General features: G+C 46.9%; 1 protein-coding gene across 12 annotated transcripts in view; it reads right to left on the reverse strand.

The window, feature by feature from the left end:
• Positions 1-16454, reverse strand: part of FOXP1 (forkhead box P1) — a 370950-nt gene that overhangs the window by 318826 nt on the left and 35670 nt on the right. For all 12 annotated transcript variants that reach the window (XM_040568521.1, XM_040568515.1, XM_040568509.1 and 9 more), the window contains exon 2: positions 9078-9205. The gene's annotated coding sequence lies outside the window, so the exon portion shown is untranslated. The remainder of the gene's footprint in view (positions 1-9077; positions 9206-16454) is intronic.

Raw genomic sequence — 16454 nt, forward strand, 5'->3', positions numbered from 1 at the left:
CGGTTCATCATCTGCAAAATCACGTGTACGCGTCCTTCCACCCCTGAACTACTCAAAATTGGCTCGTTCTAGCGTCTTATGGTTAATTTGTCCATATTTAAAGCAAAATGCATTTCCAGTGGAAGGTTCTTTAGAATAAGGGGGAAAAATAGCTGTCTAGTAATTAGCCCAATTTCATTCACAGCAGTGTAAATAACTCCTCTGATAACAGAGCAACAAAGCAGAACCAGTGCTGAAGTCTGAATAGGAAAGACAAAGCAGTCATCTGCTTTGAGGCTTTGCAACTGAAATAAAAGCACTAACAGCCAGGACCTCTCTGTGCAAGCCCCATGTCAGGGAGAACTTCTCCCACCTCCAGGGAAGACTCAGAGCCCGGGCCAGCCTCGCAGCTCCTGCTGACGTGGCACTGCCCTGCTGCAGTCCGTCGCTCCTCGGCCACGCTGGGTTCTCTCCTGTGCCCCATCCACAACGTGGATGTCACCTCGGTTGTGCCTTCTGCAGCGAGGACTTTGCCCAGCGCAGTCAGATTCCTTTATTCTTTCCCTACCTCCGAGTAGCAACAGCTAGAGCCAGTCACATCCTCGTTTCTAAGTTGGGAAACACTTCTGATTCCTCCTCCTCTCTCTAATTATTGCTCCGCAATTGATTTGCCGTGCCCCATGCCAGATTCGCACCTCAGCTCCCCACATCCAGCCCTTACAACCAGAGCTGTCCTCCCTTTTTCTCCACAACAAGCCTCGTGGACATTTTCTAGCAAGCGAGCTACTGCTCGCTCTCTCTTACCTCTTTCTCAACGGAAACCAGCTCTACCGAAAGGCTGAAGCATATTTAGCACTCCCAGCTCTCTGCTTGTCTCTTTCTTTTATTTTATACGGTTCGATGTTCTCATTCTGCCTTCTCTCCTCCTTTCTCTACCCCAGCGCTACAAAAAGACATCTTCTGTGACACCTTAAAAAAAGATCACTGAATTAACATGACTTACACTGCACGGTATTTTCAGACCAGCCATTTGCTAATGTCACAAACACAATTAGGAAGTCAGGGAAAGAGCTTACAGGAGCAGATGAAAGCTGCAGAGATAAAACGGAAAGCTTTTACCTGCCAAGCTCTCAGGTTAGGGTTCTAGGTTGCCCTCGGATCTAATAAAGCCATAAAAGAGCCACATTAAGGACACGCACAGTCACATTGCTGTAAATACCAGGCATGGCTTTTTTCATCTACGCATCAACACAGATCTTTGCTACCACGCTTTGTAGGCTGGTAGCCATAGGTGGTTTAAAATCTTGATATCAAAAAAAGCTCAGAGCATTACTGACAATTAAAAACAGCTTTTACACACGCACAATAACGCTTCTCTTGCTTTAAAAAAAATATAATATGCATATCCATATTACCATCATAATAAGTGCCACAGACTGACATGATATGATTGAGTATAATGGCTCCTTTGGAGCCATTATGGTCGATCAGTAAATAATACACTTTTGAAATTGTCTAACTACATATTTACACTTGTCAACTCTCATACACTTCAGTGACAGAATTTAAAAGAAACACTGTAAAAAAACTCCAAGAACATTAAACCACGAAAACATTACACTGAAGCAGTATTAAGGCTGGAATTAAACCCACAAAAGGCTGGAAATCCCAGGTGAAGGCCAAACCCCCGAGAGCAGGGTGCAGGTCAGGGCTCTGCCCGCTGAACCCACGGCGAGAGCCAGCCCACGTGCAGTCGCGCTGCTGTGCAGCTGGACACCATTCTGTGGTACTTAAAAAACAAAACCCAAAAACTCAAAATCCGGGCCTCTCTTTTGTTGCTTCAGATGAAACTCCCAAATAAATCGAGAAGTATTAGTCTTCCCCTCTGTTGGAAAAGCCCCTGTTGAGACGCTGGGAGTTTTGCCTAGCCGAAACACATGGAGAGAAACTTCAGGATTTGACCCCAGAAAAGCATTGTCAAAACAATTTTTAAACAAACATGACAGTGGAACATTAGTGTCCCAAAGATTCACTCCATGTGGAAAAAAAAAAAAAAAGAAAAAGACAGGAAAGTTAAGATGTTTTTCTCAAGAGCAAAATAATGGGTTTGGCATTGGGTTTTTTAATTCATAATTTTGCCTCTCTCTTTCTCAGCTGTGCCACTTTTTCTCAAAGCAGTGGTGGCAGCGACTTTATTGGTTCCAGTACAGCTCTGCTGAAAACAATAAGCATAAAGCCCCCGAACGCCGCCTTTCTTTCTGCAGCGGTCACATCCTGCTGCCCCGCAGTCAATGGGATATTGAATGCTTGTGAGACTTCAAGAGCAGCCCCGGTCCCGCGGCGCCTCCTTCGCAACAAAAGGACCCAAAACGCTTCAGACGCTCCACACTGCGATCCCGAACCGTGCTGTTAAAAGCAGTGATGGATATTTTCCTAGAGCAAAGGTCTTCCTTTCATATAGATATCCTTGCTCGGACTTATCTGTTACCTAGCTCGTGAGAACGACATCCATAAAGGCTTGGCGTGGCAGGCTCCCGAAGCCATTTGAAGACACAGCCACCACACCCCTGTCAGAAGGGAGTTATCCCTAGCTTTTATTTTCAACTCTCCCCTCCGCCGGCCGATGACAGAGCAGCTTCCCTGTACGCTCAGCATCTGGGGTTTTACAGCCGCCGTACAGAAATGGGATTTTCTTGACAAACAACTCTGCATTCAGTTTCCTTGTATATCTGAAAGAGAGGATGATCTCTTAAGGCTCTGCTGGGAAGGAGTATTAATGAAGACAAAGAGTATTTCAGGCTATCTCCCCGGGAGCATTACCACGATGACAGGATGATGGCTTCGTCCTACGCAAGTGCTTCACGTCCACATCCTGGGCCGCAGCAGCTCCTTGGGACACCCCTGCGGGCCTGCCCGGCGGGGCGGCCTCCTGCCCCTTCCTCGAGAGGCCGGGACCTACCATCAGCTGGGAGAGCTCTCCCCAGTCTCCCATTTCCTAAGCCCTCCCTGGAGATGTTTGCTTTCGTCTAAATACTATAAACCACGGTACGAGGAAGACTTAATAAACCCTGTTGCCTTTTCGCGGTGCGTGGCGTCTGTCGGCTCTCACCTTTCCTCGCGGCTCGTGCAAATGTCACAGCCAGCGCAGTTCTTACAGCTCCTCGGGTCGCCCCACAGTGATATACGCTGAGGTAAACAAACTACTGAAGTCTGGGTATTTTTACTTCAGATGGGATGTAAATCAGCGGATGAAAGCTTGGAATAAACTGGCAGCAAGAGGGCAGCTTATTAAAGTATCCTCCCCCAGCTCAGCGTTCCCTCAGTGTAATGTAGCTGACATAACTTCACACTAAGGAAAAGGAAAAGACTAAGAGAGATAAATATTCTTCCAAAGTCAAAGACACTCTTCCTTCAAGATGTCTGGCCAACTCTCGTAGAAAGAGGAAAGCGTTTCCCTGCCAAAGGCAGAAATCCACCTGTAAGAACTTGTGAGGAGACCAAACACCACGCTGGGGGCTCTGGATGGGCACAAGCTGCACGGGGACACCCCACCACACCAGTGCTTGTGGTATGGAGGTGCTCGGCTCCTACAGTACCACATACAGCACTTCTCAGACAACAGCTGGAGCAAGAGCTTCATCCCAGGGCTCAAATCAGAAAATGGCTGGCCCTGTGCAGAGCTGAAAGCCCCTGGAAAGACAGGTTTTTAAGAGCAGCAGCTCCAGCGCCCACCTAATTGCCCGACCAGTGGGTGCCCCAAACCCACAACCTCCTCACACCATTATCTCCTGGTAGAAAGATGTTACTTGTTCCCACTCTTCCCTCCCTGCCTCTTTATTTAAAGCTTTCTGGCTGCTGGTGAGGAAATGAGTCTGCCTTGCTCTACCTTTCTCTCCATCACCTTGCTGTCTGTGAGGACTGGTGAGAAAACATTTCAGCTGCTCTTACACTTCCACAGCATCCATTTCCTGAGGCCTTTATGGGGAAAAAAAAAAGGCTGTCTCCCATCTCCTGCTGATTATAGCTTTATCAGATAATAGCAAGAAGCAGGAATGATCCTGTAAAGCTGTTACCAATACCCAAAGGTATCTGAACAACAGTGAGGCAGAGATCGTGCTACTTGCATTTACCCACCGACAGGCAAGGCTGGAACACCTACAAGGTACCAAAGCCCGTCTACTAGGTAGCTATCAGTACTTTAATCTGCCATTAGTAGTTTTTGGCTTTTCTGTCTCTGTGTTTGTTTTTTTATTTTACACTTAAACCTGCTGAAATGTACGGCTGCAGACACAGCAATGGCAAGGAGAAGGAGCCTCCTGGTCCCTGGGAGTGCGTTTTCTCAGTGCTGGCTTGACACACAAAATCTGTTTCCTCAATTATGCCTTCCCTCTTACCTATTTTTGACATGATGGTGTGAAAACATAATAAATGCTCGTCGAAAAAAAAATCAAAGAAGCTGAGAAAGTAGTTCTTCAAATGATACTTAGAAGCCTTGGCTCACCAGTGCTTTAACACCGCGGGGAGAGCCGCTTGCTTGGCCCAGCTCTGCCCGCACGCACGCCTGCCGGCTCTCCCCTGCCCACCAGCTCCCGGAGCACTGCCATTTCTACCTCCAGCCCGTAGGAACTGACCTGCTGGATAAAAACAAATCCCACAACAGAGCACTGCAGCTACAAGAGCCGCTTTGCAGGGGTAACACCCTGGATCCGTGGTGCCGCTGTCACACACGCGGAGGCTCCCGGCTCCATCGCACTGTGTGACATCTGCTGCGCCACTCCAGGTTCAAAACAGATCTTTACGCATCCGTAGTAGCAACTAGGAGATTTAATTTAAGCGTAAGCCAGGGCGAAGCCTTGCAGATAAAAGCTCTGCTCAGGACTTGCAGTTCACCACCTTCGCACAGCAAAATCTTTGCCCGGTAAGTGATTTACTGGGATAATGGATATTGTTCATACGGCAAAACGGATTACTTGAAAAACTGTCCTGAGTAAATCATTGTATTTATAGCAAAGTTACGTCTTGTTCTACCACCACAACAAAAACTCTACGTTCGGTTTCATAGATGCCAAACAATGAAAAATGCCACTAATTCTGCCGGTGTAAAAGTCTACAACAAAGCCCTCATTTTAGGTGTGAGAATGTATTTGTACTTAAAAGGCGTGAAATTCCCCTTCATCCCGGTGATGAGAAATGCCCCTTGATGCCCCATCTCCTCCAGGACACAGCCCAAGTGGAAATAATTTTCAAAACTAATAAGTATACGGAGTAACATGGTTAACATTATCCAATGAATTTAGATCCACCTACATGGTATAAATATATCTAGATAAACTGTCACCTTCAGCAGAATTCATTAAAATAATGTTGTATCTTCCTTGTTAAATGTAATTTTTTTAATTGAAATTTAATCTTACTGTATTATTTGGTAGATTTTTAATTGACATTTGTAGTAATTAATTGGTAAGCATTACAGCTTTGTCTGAAGAATTTAAAACTAAATTTGACATAGAGATTGGCCAGCCACTGCTGTGAGGTGCCTGCTGGGAGCATTTCATCATCCTCCCAGCCCCTCCTGCTGATCAGAGGTGGGAGATGATGGTCTCTTTCTTACAGTCATGAATTACATTACTAATGTATTCCATTACCACCACGCAAATGTCATGTTAATTTCTGATCATCATCAAGTCAGACAATGGTTTCCACGCTGGCACCCAGCCAATTAGCTATGTGGAAAAATATTCAGCCAATTATATAACTTGAATTAGGTTAAGGACTCAAGAGAAAGCAAAATAAATGCTTTGAAAATACTTCTGAGATAAAATGTAAGTTGACACTGTCTTCATGTGCTATAGCCGATGTTATACAATCTGATAGGCAGCTGCCAACATTCATAACTGTTTATTAAATCTAGCCTCTCTTTATGGTGGCAGCTAAGATCTGTATTTTTACCAATATTAGGTTCATTGTGTTATGAAAAAAAGACCAAAATACTTAGGAGCATTCACACCAGCTTATAAAACATATTACGTAGTATATTAAATTGTTAAAATTGCTTCTTCTCTCCTCCCCCCCAGAGCACAAAGTTCCAGACAGGAAAGTTTCAGCAGAACCAAGTCCTGCTGTAGCCAGGGACGATCCCTGCTGGAGGAGAGGCACCCAGCACGCTGCGGCAGGAGCAGGGCACCCCCGCAGGACAGGGCAGCAGGAAACCCGGTGCAAACGTCCCCAGCGAGCAATGCAGGAGCATGGAGCAGCCACGCAGACCTGGCAGGGCTCCGCCGACGCCGCCAGCTTCGCCTGCGCAGCACCGCGCTGCACGACGGGGTTTTTAGTACCACCCCATCACCTTGATTTGTTCCCTTCTTAAGTCAATTTATTGTACAAGCATGGTTATCTCCAATTTAAAAATGTACACAGCACCAATTCCTGGGCTTTAGAAATTTATAACGATGAGCAATTTGTTAAAGCCTTTTACCGTATCTTTCTGTCTCATTTTCCTAGGTGTTGCAATGAGGCAATTCACTGTTCTGGCTGCTTACCCTAGATGACCTTTGTCTGCCATAAAATGGTATACAACTAGATGCTCCGCTTTAAATAAAGCTCTCGCCTCTCCGAAAGGCCCTACGTATTCAGTCAACACAATCAGCAGAAACCACATTTGGTTACTCAATAAGCTGGAAACTTCTAAAACGCACAAGGCTGTGAATGAATTCCTGACATCATCAGGGACACTCGAGTGGGGAACGAGAGAGAATACCGAGAAGTGGCACTTGCTGCAGCCAGAGAAAGGATCACTCCTTTAAGCTGAACTCTCAAGGAAAACGAGAACAAAAACTGAATTAGCTCAACACGTACCCTCTACAGTCAGTACATTGCTAGGCAACTTACCATCTCCTGATAGAATTATGGCAGAGGGCTGCCCATACATCAGGGTTAAGATGAGCATAAGCACCGGTTTTGGCCAACTGCTCCTTTCCAGTGGGACTGCTCAACGCTTGTTCATTTCCTAGCATTATTTGGCAATATTTTTTAAGCACCTCAAGAGTCTAATGCATTCAGAAGATATTTTAAAGCTATGTGACAAGAAAATTTTAAGATAACTGGAAGTAAGTGAATTTTATGGGGAATAGCCTAAGTCTTTTTTTTGGTGTTGTTCAAGCCAGCATTTGGAGAGAGTTAACAATCCTTTTGGTTGCTTTTATGTCTTAATACTGACGGTATCCAGAGGGCACACAACTCGAACACTTTGTCTTTCCTCAGGATGCTGGTCTGCCACGGCTCTGTACCTCCATAACTCAAAGTGTTACGTCAAGGGGATGCTTCCAAATACCCCGGTCCTTCCATTTGCTGCTGCTGAGACCCGACACAAAGTCCCATCACAGGCAGTGCCACGGGGCTATTGCAATACCCTGTGTTTTTGCACTTAGCCTATACCAGGCTGAGCAAGGCCTTGACCTTGAACAGTGGCTTGAACAGTAAGATTTGGACTCCAGATATTATTTACCATTATTAAAGAAGTATTAAGTATATGCACAGACTGCTTTAAAGAGAGGCACGTGCTTTGTATATAACCCCAAGTTTTCTACGCATACTTCACAGGGACAAAGAAATAATTAATTAGCTAACCACCGTGATTAAAATCAATTGATTCACATGCTACAGAGCAATGAGAAATTCTTGGAGAATTTCACTGGAGGAGGCTGGGATTGCTCTCTGCTCAGGGATCTGAGTCGTATCAGCAAGGTTGGTGATTCAGACATAAAGGAAATGGTAAGAATCTCTCTCTTGCATGCACACTTTGAGCTGCCATATGGGTTTATTCAACTGTTTACTACACCAGTCGGTAAAAACTGAACAGCTATTATAATCTTTGCTAAATGACATGGTAATTATGCTACCTCTGGAAAAAAAAAGAAAAAAAGAAAGAAAAAAATGGAAACTTAAAAAAAAATTACAATTCACTGATGTGTGAATTTCTCTGTTTTTATAATCTCTGAATTGAAATGCACTTTCTAACACACAGAGGGATATTAGAAATACAACAGAAACACTAATTTATTTTAAAAGAAAAAACAATTTGCACACCCATTTCCTATGGAATTTACCCAGGTTTCATAGCGTTTAAAGACTTCTTATATAGACCTCCCAATTCTCCTGTAAGGTCAGATGGTTCCTCTTTCCCCAGCCTCTTTGTCTTCTGATTAATGAAGAAATAACTGCCCCTCCTCTCGCCCCACGTAGTAAATAGGTGTGGAGGTGCAAGAGCAGCAGGGGTAGGAGGAGAGGGCAAGGGAAGTGTCCCCGTGCCAGGCTGTGGGGCACGGCCACGACGGGCACAACTGCCTTACCACAGCACAAAGGGGACCGACAGGCGCTCCACTGGCTAACGACAAGGGCAAATGGTGACTGCAATTAACAGAGGACGTGCCACCTCTCAGGCCTGACAAAGCCCCAACACACAGCAGCCCGGCTTGCCTACCGGAGGCTTTCTCCCTTTGTTCCCCTGCAAGGAAGGCGGCCAGGTCTCGTGGGCAGGCGCACGTGAAGGGCCGGCTCTCCTGTGTACCAGTGACACCATTTTGTCACTGGGATGTAAGTGCAGCAAGCAGCGGAGCTAATTATTTGTTGGCAATGGCTCCTCTGAGAGCAAAGCCTCTGACACATGATGGAGAGGAGGCCTCTCCATATTCATATTTAATCATTACATGAATTGCACACACAAGCATGTTTAAACCCCATCTGCCTGCCAGGCTTCAGTCCCGGGCAGCGGCTTTGCATCGCTGAACTCCAGTTTCACCACGGAAGCCCTCACATCTTCACCAAGGACTTGGGGGGATGTTGGGAAGAAATAAAGGAAGGGAGGTTTTTTTCCTGTATTGATAATACTTGATACCATGGAGATTTCAATAAAATCAACGTCTTTTTTTTTTTCTTTTGGGGGGGTGGTGTCAGTTAGGGATAGTGGTGACTTGCTTTTAAGCACAGGCAATACAAAGAAGAAACCCAAAAAATCCCCACCATTAAAAAAGGGCGAGGGAAAGAGAGACTGTAAGAAAGAATAAGTGAGAGTTATTGCAAACTTGGATTTGGTGACTCACCAGTTTTACTTGCAGGCATCACACATATCCACTCATGACTCAGGGCAAATATGGGAAAGGATCGAAACCCTTATCATGGCAAATGTGTCTGGAAGCTGGAATCACTCAGAAAAAATGTTCTCAGGAGACTGAAAGACAAAAACATGTTTTAAAACTTCACTTAGTTAGAATCATATCAAAGCCTACCATTTTCCTTTGAAAATAAAAGGCAGTTACAGGCGCTGGAGGTGTGGGGAGCGTTACAGGAATATTTCTACATATCAAACATTACTCTATCACACAGTGGAATTTATTTTGCTTTAAATTAAATTGAAACATACAGTATTAAGAAAGGTTTTAAAAGATGCTGTTATTTCAGACTTGCAATTTGCTCCTTCCGACAGGCAAGTTTATGTTCATCCTAAATACCAAAATGTGTCACCATCCAAATTCATATTCTGCTCAAAAACACTGCACTGTTTCATGAAATTCGGATACTTTAACCTACTTTGCATTATCAAAATATAACAGTCTGAATTTCTGAAATATTTACTCTCTGCCTGCGCTCATCGCATCCCAATAAAACCTTAACAAAATGTAGGATCTCTTGTTAGCAATAATCTTTCCTCTGAGATAAGGAAAAACACATATAAGAACCATTTGATGTTCAGGGTGAAAAGGCAAAATTTGCAAACATCAGTTAAGAAACACCAATTAGCATGTTTTTTTCCCCAGCTATTAGTAACACAGATTGAGTTTAAGCTTAGCTTAGAGGAAGCTGTCGCTGCACAAATTAAACATCCGCTTTACTAATAAGGGTGTTGTAAAAGAGATGTATATGTTCTCCGTCGACAGAACATCCACGCTGCGTACAAGCTGACACTCAGGCATACGAGCAGGGGGCTGTGGTACCCGAACACGGTGCCCACCAGCTCACACGGGATTTAAGCAGCAGCTCAAATGGGAGGGCGCTCGCTGCCTCCATGCACACCTGGGAGAGCCTCTGCGCAACAGGGACCTGAGGCAACGACCTCCAAGGAGACAAGAAACTTTGCGACAGAGGAAAGCATCCTGAAGGACTGGTGTAGGAAACAAAAATGAAGGCTAAGATGGCACACGGTGCCTCCAGCCCCCTGATTGCCCGGTCTTCTCCCTCCGTAGCGTCCCCAGCGCGGTGGCTGCTCCCAGCCCTGCCACAGCCACCAGCGCTTGGTGGTGGTGAGGACCCGACCTCACGGAGTTAACTGTTTCGGCAGCCCCCTGCAGCCGTCCTGAGGAACATCTGGAAGCTTCTGTCTTAGCAACGACTGCATGGAATTTCATAAGACAAAAAAAAAAAAATTCAAAAAGGTTCTTCTCTGGCCTCCGGGCTTTCTCCCCTCCTTACCTGAATGCATTACCACGGCTCAAAGAAGATCACAACAGTTCAGAAACCTAAATATAGGGATTATGCGACCCTATTATAAAACCTTGCTACGCAATAAAAACCGATCCAAAAGGGGTTTTCGAACACCACTTATGCTAAACGTGACGTCTCTCTCAGTGGCTCCGAAATACCTGCACGCCGACAGTGACCCGCAGCTTGCAGCAGCTCGAGTTTATTCATGAGGAGCGGAGCGCTTTGGAGGAGCAACGGAGCAGTGTCAGGAACACAGAGCTGAGGCTGGGTTTATCGCCGCGCTCGATGACAGATACGCAGATGGGTATGTAGCCGAGCAGAAAGCCGCATCTACACGTGTTGGGGCAAGCTTTCCCCGGCTGACCTGCGGCACCTCAGTATGCGACTGCTTAGCAGGCCTGAGCCACAATACGGCTGTAGGGAAGGAAAGGATTATTAGCCCCGTTTTAAAGATGAAGAATCGGGGCTCATTTTGGCTAATGCTTGCTCAAAAGATTTCAAGTTGTGAGATTTGTGAGGCGAAGGGACTTGACTAAATAATACACTCGGCCTGCAGCAGGTGAGGGCCATGGTGGGCAGCACTGGGAGGAGGTGAGGACATCGCGCCCCAGCTGGGCCTGCGCTTTGATGGCACGCCTGGAAAAAGGGATTTTTCTTACACCACCAAGAACTGACCTCGCCAAAACACTCCACAAAACGTTTCCTCCCCGCCAGCTCCCGACGGAGCCAGGCACGGCGGCTGCTTGCCAGGAGGAGCCCGACATGGCCCCGGGGCACCCCACGGGCCGCAGCGCGGGGACACCCCGCGTTCTGGGGAGGGGAAGGGTGGAGGAGGGAGAGGAACAAGGAATAGATCGGTTCTGATAAACTGAAGCCTTTAATGATCTACCCACGCACTTGAGTTCGATCTGGCATTGACAAATTGAAGCTTCTAATGATGCGCCCACACGTCTGAATTGGACACTCCTTTCCGACGAGTTTCACAAAAATAGCCTGCCGGGTTAAAAACAGCAAACTCCAATAAAGCTGCGGTGTGAGCAAAACTGAGCCGCTCTGACAAACTTCTCCCCCAGCAGGTTCCCCGATGTGACCTCCAGCACAGATTTTCTCCTGCACCGCCTCACTCCCATACAGATCCTGCGAAGGCGCCAGCTGAATAAGGGGTGATGAGATGCAGCAGCTTCTGTGTAGCTGGAGCACAGAGTCAATCAAAGCTTGGAACGTGAATCTGGGCTTCATTAATTCCAGCAATCACATCGTTTCTATTATCACTGGATTAATCAGAATAGGAAACCTATTAATCTGCCCCCAACAAAAATTAATCTTCTCAATATTGAACAGATTCGAAAGACAAGTTTTAATATTTCACTACTTCCATCTCAGGGGCAGCAGTGGCAGACGATCTGGTGGACCACTACGGGCTTCATCTCACCAGCGTGAGGTCAGCCCCACCGCCCCTCCCGGTGCTCCCAGCCCTCTTCCCTCTCCTCCCCACGGTCTGGCTGCTCCTGGCACGTTTCACAGAGTCACAGCACGGTAAGGTTTGGAAGGGACCTCGGGAGGAGGCGAAGCAACCAAGATCACTGTTTCCTACATCGAACCGCAGAACAGGCTGTAGCATTTCGTGCATTTAAGGAGCTGTCAAGAGCTTACATTACGGCACAAGGAACTGTGCCCGTCTCGTCCCGCTGCTCCAGGGCTCCAAACCCAACCTGGAGCACACTTTCTGCAGCAGGCAGGACAAAACCGACGCTAACTCAAACACAACCATGCGGCCAGGAGACCAACACCGGGGGAAAGAAGACATCCATAGGCACTTACACCCTGGGCTATATTTCGCACGATACGTTTCAAAGCCCGATCAAAGGTAAAACTTCAATCGTCTCACGCGCCACTCGCATTAGGATGTTTATTGACTGCAATGAGAGTACAAAACACTGCTTTAGCTAATCGTTTCTTAAAGCCATGTTGCACGAAAGAAAACAGGTTCAACTCGTACATCAGTGCCTACGAGACCGCTCCAAAACAGACAACTGTAGGAAAAGTTGTGCCCATGTATACATATATACAAAACTGTTTTTAAGCGACTGTTTTAAATTAGGATAAATCTGTGTTCCACCAATTAAGCTTTGAATACATGGCTGATATCGTTCGCTATCTCAAACAAGCGGCACAATAAATGCAAAAATTCAAATATTTTAGAGAAAATACTTGGAGAGTTGCGACATTAATTTTGCCATGTACAATCTGTTTCGCAGAGATTTAAAAAAGCGTTATTGCCGCCCTGGGTACATTGGAATAGAGCTGAAACCAGCATCCTTTCCTATTTACATATTAAAAAATACGTGCCTGCTTGGTACAGACTACCCAGCTTGCCGATGCACGACTCTGTTAAAAACAAAACAGCCTGCCTAGAGGATGCAAAGCTGCAGACTGGATGCAGCCCTGCAAGAAGTACTGCGCCCTGATGGGTTGCAAGCGGAGACGAAACGCTTGTTTGTCCTCCCCTGGAGCCGTCCCCGAGTCCGGGAGCACCCAGGGGAGCGGGGCCGGAGCAGCTGTGGCTCCCCGGGGCCCCACCTGCTGACGGGGCTGTTTACCAAACACGCCGCCTGCAGCAGCCTGGAAAGCCTTCGGATCTCTGCAGCTCCTTTGCCAGATGGGTTACCAGGACGTTCAATGGGAGCAGAAACAGAGAAAAATTTAAAACAAACAAGCAAACAAAAAACACAGAAGAGCATCATCCCCGTTCTTATTTCAATCTCGTATACCCGTATTTAATTGTAGCTTCAGAAGCTCAGCAATTTCCAAAAATTTTCCAACCCAGATGTGTCTCCAAAATAAACAACCTTTTTAACAAACAAACAAACACACACATTAATTGCCACCAGAAGCACATGCCCAAAACACCCTTAAAAAGACTAGGAAGGCTGCTGGCTGGGGGCACTTCGCTGCAGCGAGAGGTAACATTTGTTCTCCCCTTTCAGCTGGGATCCACCTCAACTTTTTGATGTTGGTTGGAGCTTTTATTTGCAAATAGAGCAGAGCTGCTTGGGATGGAGGACTCCTCCGGAGCGTGCCATGTGGCCTGCACAGATGTTCCTTTTATTCCCGTGTCCCACAAGGCTCTGTGGCTCGCTGGTGTTAAACAGATTACGCAAGTAGAACACTTGATTTTGCATGTCCCCTTTTTTCCAACAGTTGTCTGATTTACTCGACCCATTTTGCTCCCCCTCCCCTGGAAAAAACACCACAGAAAACACATAAAAACGAGGCAGAAGCAGGGAAGCTTCTCCTCCAGGATCAGACTTTGCAGAAACGCTCAGCGTCGACAAATAAAGGAGGAACGCAAAAGAACAAAGCTCTTATTTTGACAGGAAAATAACTAGCTCATTTGGTGCCAGGTTCCGCAGAAAAACCTTCATCATATCCCAGTAACACCAGTCGCTACAAGTATCATAATCTCTCACCCCTATTTAGATGTCCAAATGAGAATTGAACTTTTTCCAAAAAATACCTAACACCAATTATTGGTGCTAAGCATTTGAAAATCCTTCAAAATCTGGCCTTCAACTCGGTCACAAAGAAGGGGCTTAATTTCCCGGCTGTCAGGCATCCCAATCAACAATTGAAGTCAATGGGATCTACACAGTACCTTATTAAAAAAAAAAAAAAGGAAAAAAAAAAAGCCTGAGAGGCCCACTAAGCAGCAGCAGCAGCTCCAGCAAGACAACCTGGCTGCACTGACAGCAGCTCCACACGGCTTCGTGCATCAGCCACTTCGCTCTCCTGCTTAATTTGATTAATCAGGTTGGTATTATCCCCAATTAGAAAAGTGTCTAAGGGGAAAAATAATCAAAAAAATAAATGGTTAAGGCTAAGCCAAAGAAGAAAACAGCAGCTACTGAACGTGCAGCTACTTCGGACTTGTGGCATTTAGGAAAGATACAAAATTAAAGCTAAAAAACCGCGGGCAAGCGCAACGCCATCAGTGTTTCATGCAGACTGCAGATTCTGATTTTTTTTTTTTTTTTTTAATAAACTGAAACCGAATTCCAGATGTTGAAAGTTGGGAAGTAAAAAGCGCTTTAGCTGTAAAAACACAAAGGTGAGACAAAAAATTCTGCTGAAACACAACGACTGGTACAGCCCGAAGTGAAGCACAGCCGCCCTCTCCCCGTAACCGGCTGGGACGGTGTTTTGTCCCCTCTGCGTGCCAGGTCAGGTAGCAGCACAGGGGCTGCCCATTTTAACGGGGGACAGACTGCAGCAAGAAGTGCTGGGGACTCCCTCTTTCAGCCCACAGAGAGGAAGGACCACGGGCAGCCGGGAACGACGCTCACCTGGACTGTGCTGCCGTCCGCATCCTACCTCTGCAGCCCACGGACCGCGTCCATCAGCTCTGCACGTGCAGCGGCACCGGGACAGGGACACGGTGGTCACAGCCTGGTACATCCCCAAAGAGGCACAAACCCACCCATTGCTTTCACGCCTCCCCAGCAGAGCAATATACGTGCTCTTTTGTCCAGCACAAAAGTTTGGCACATCCCAGCAAGCATCCTCCTCTTCCTCTTCCTCTTCCTCCTCCTCCTCCTCCCTCGAGGTGCTGCAGGGCTAAGCACGTACCCGCAGTGCCCAGCTGCCTCCCAGCCTCACTTCAGAGCAGCGAGGGGCTGACACCTCGCTGATTTAAATCCCTAACAGCTGCGGTTAATTGCAATCTCACCTGATTTCCCCCTCTTTTCCTTGCTAGCCGCTTGCCCAGCAGAGCGGCCCAAAACAAAGGTGGAGTGCAGTTCATCCCTGACGCAGCACAGCAACCCGCGAGCATCCAGGATGTAGTGCGGCATCCAAACACAACCCCGGTTTGGCCTGGCACAACTGGTTCTTGTTTTAACGGATGGATTCGATCACCGCCAACGCCACTCGGGGCTTTTGAAAGCACAATTCAGGGCAGTATTTTGAGCTCACTGGTTTCCCCCGTGTTTATTTACATCACACGTAGCAGGCAGCATCCGCATCACTCTGCAGATGAGTGTATAAAATTGCACAGTGTCCTGCCGTGTCCCACCAGCCGCATCACAGAAGACACCGAATTTCAGCCCAAAAATCAAGGACAGCGGCACGCGTTTAGATTTCGATAAGAGGAAGAATATTCACCAGCATACTTCACCAGCGGTGCAGTCAAAACTTGCACACTTAGTCACAGAAATATGACTGGACTTGTCTGCTACCACAAAACAAAGTACCGTCTAGTGGTTAAAATCAGAGGACATGATTCAGGAATGCAACCCTTTTCAAAGGAGAACTAAAACACATGATTAAGTGCTGTTGAAGTCAATAGGCTGATTCAGAGACCAACTTTTGGAGCAGCGGATAATACTCTCCACACTGCCATATGGCTCTCAGTCAAACTTCCTAGAAGCATTTGCTAATACTGGGTTCCACCACAGCTTTTGGGAGGCCTGCTTTTCTTTCCTTTTTTTTTTTTTTCTCCCTGTCTTTTTTTAAACATACTTCTGGGATGATTTTCACCCACTCTGACGACCCTCCAGGCTGCCACTGGCTGAGAGAATGCCCAACTGCCATTACTCCACAGCAGTGCAGACTCATGCAATAATTAATACTCTCAAATAAACCGTTATCTGAGCGTGCAGATTGACCAGCATCCAAATGCATTTTTTGCAGCGTTGCTTGGGAGGCATTCAGCGAAGGGCACACAGAAATGAACCCCATGTGTACCACGGCCAGGCGGTGACGCAAACAACCCCATTGACTCCTCAAACCTCCCAGGCACGCTGCCTTCGCCACGGAGAGATTTCGCTCATCCTATTGCCTCGGTAAGACATTTGTGGTGGGTTTTCTGTTCCTCCTCCTTCCCATCCACGCTGTGTGCAGCCAGGAGCCGCTCGTCATCGCCCCAGCAGCGGGGCCACCCCCACCGCGCCACCACGGGCGAGCGGCGTCCCCGCACTTGCCCTCCGTCCCCTCCTGCTCCC

Source organism: Cygnus olor, chromosome 10, assembly GCF_009769625.2.
Source record: "Cygnus olor isolate bCygOlo1 chromosome 10, bCygOlo1.pri.v2, whole genome shotgun sequence".
Lineage (NCBI taxonomy): Eukaryota > Metazoa > Chordata > Aves > Anseriformes > Anatidae > Cygnus > Cygnus olor.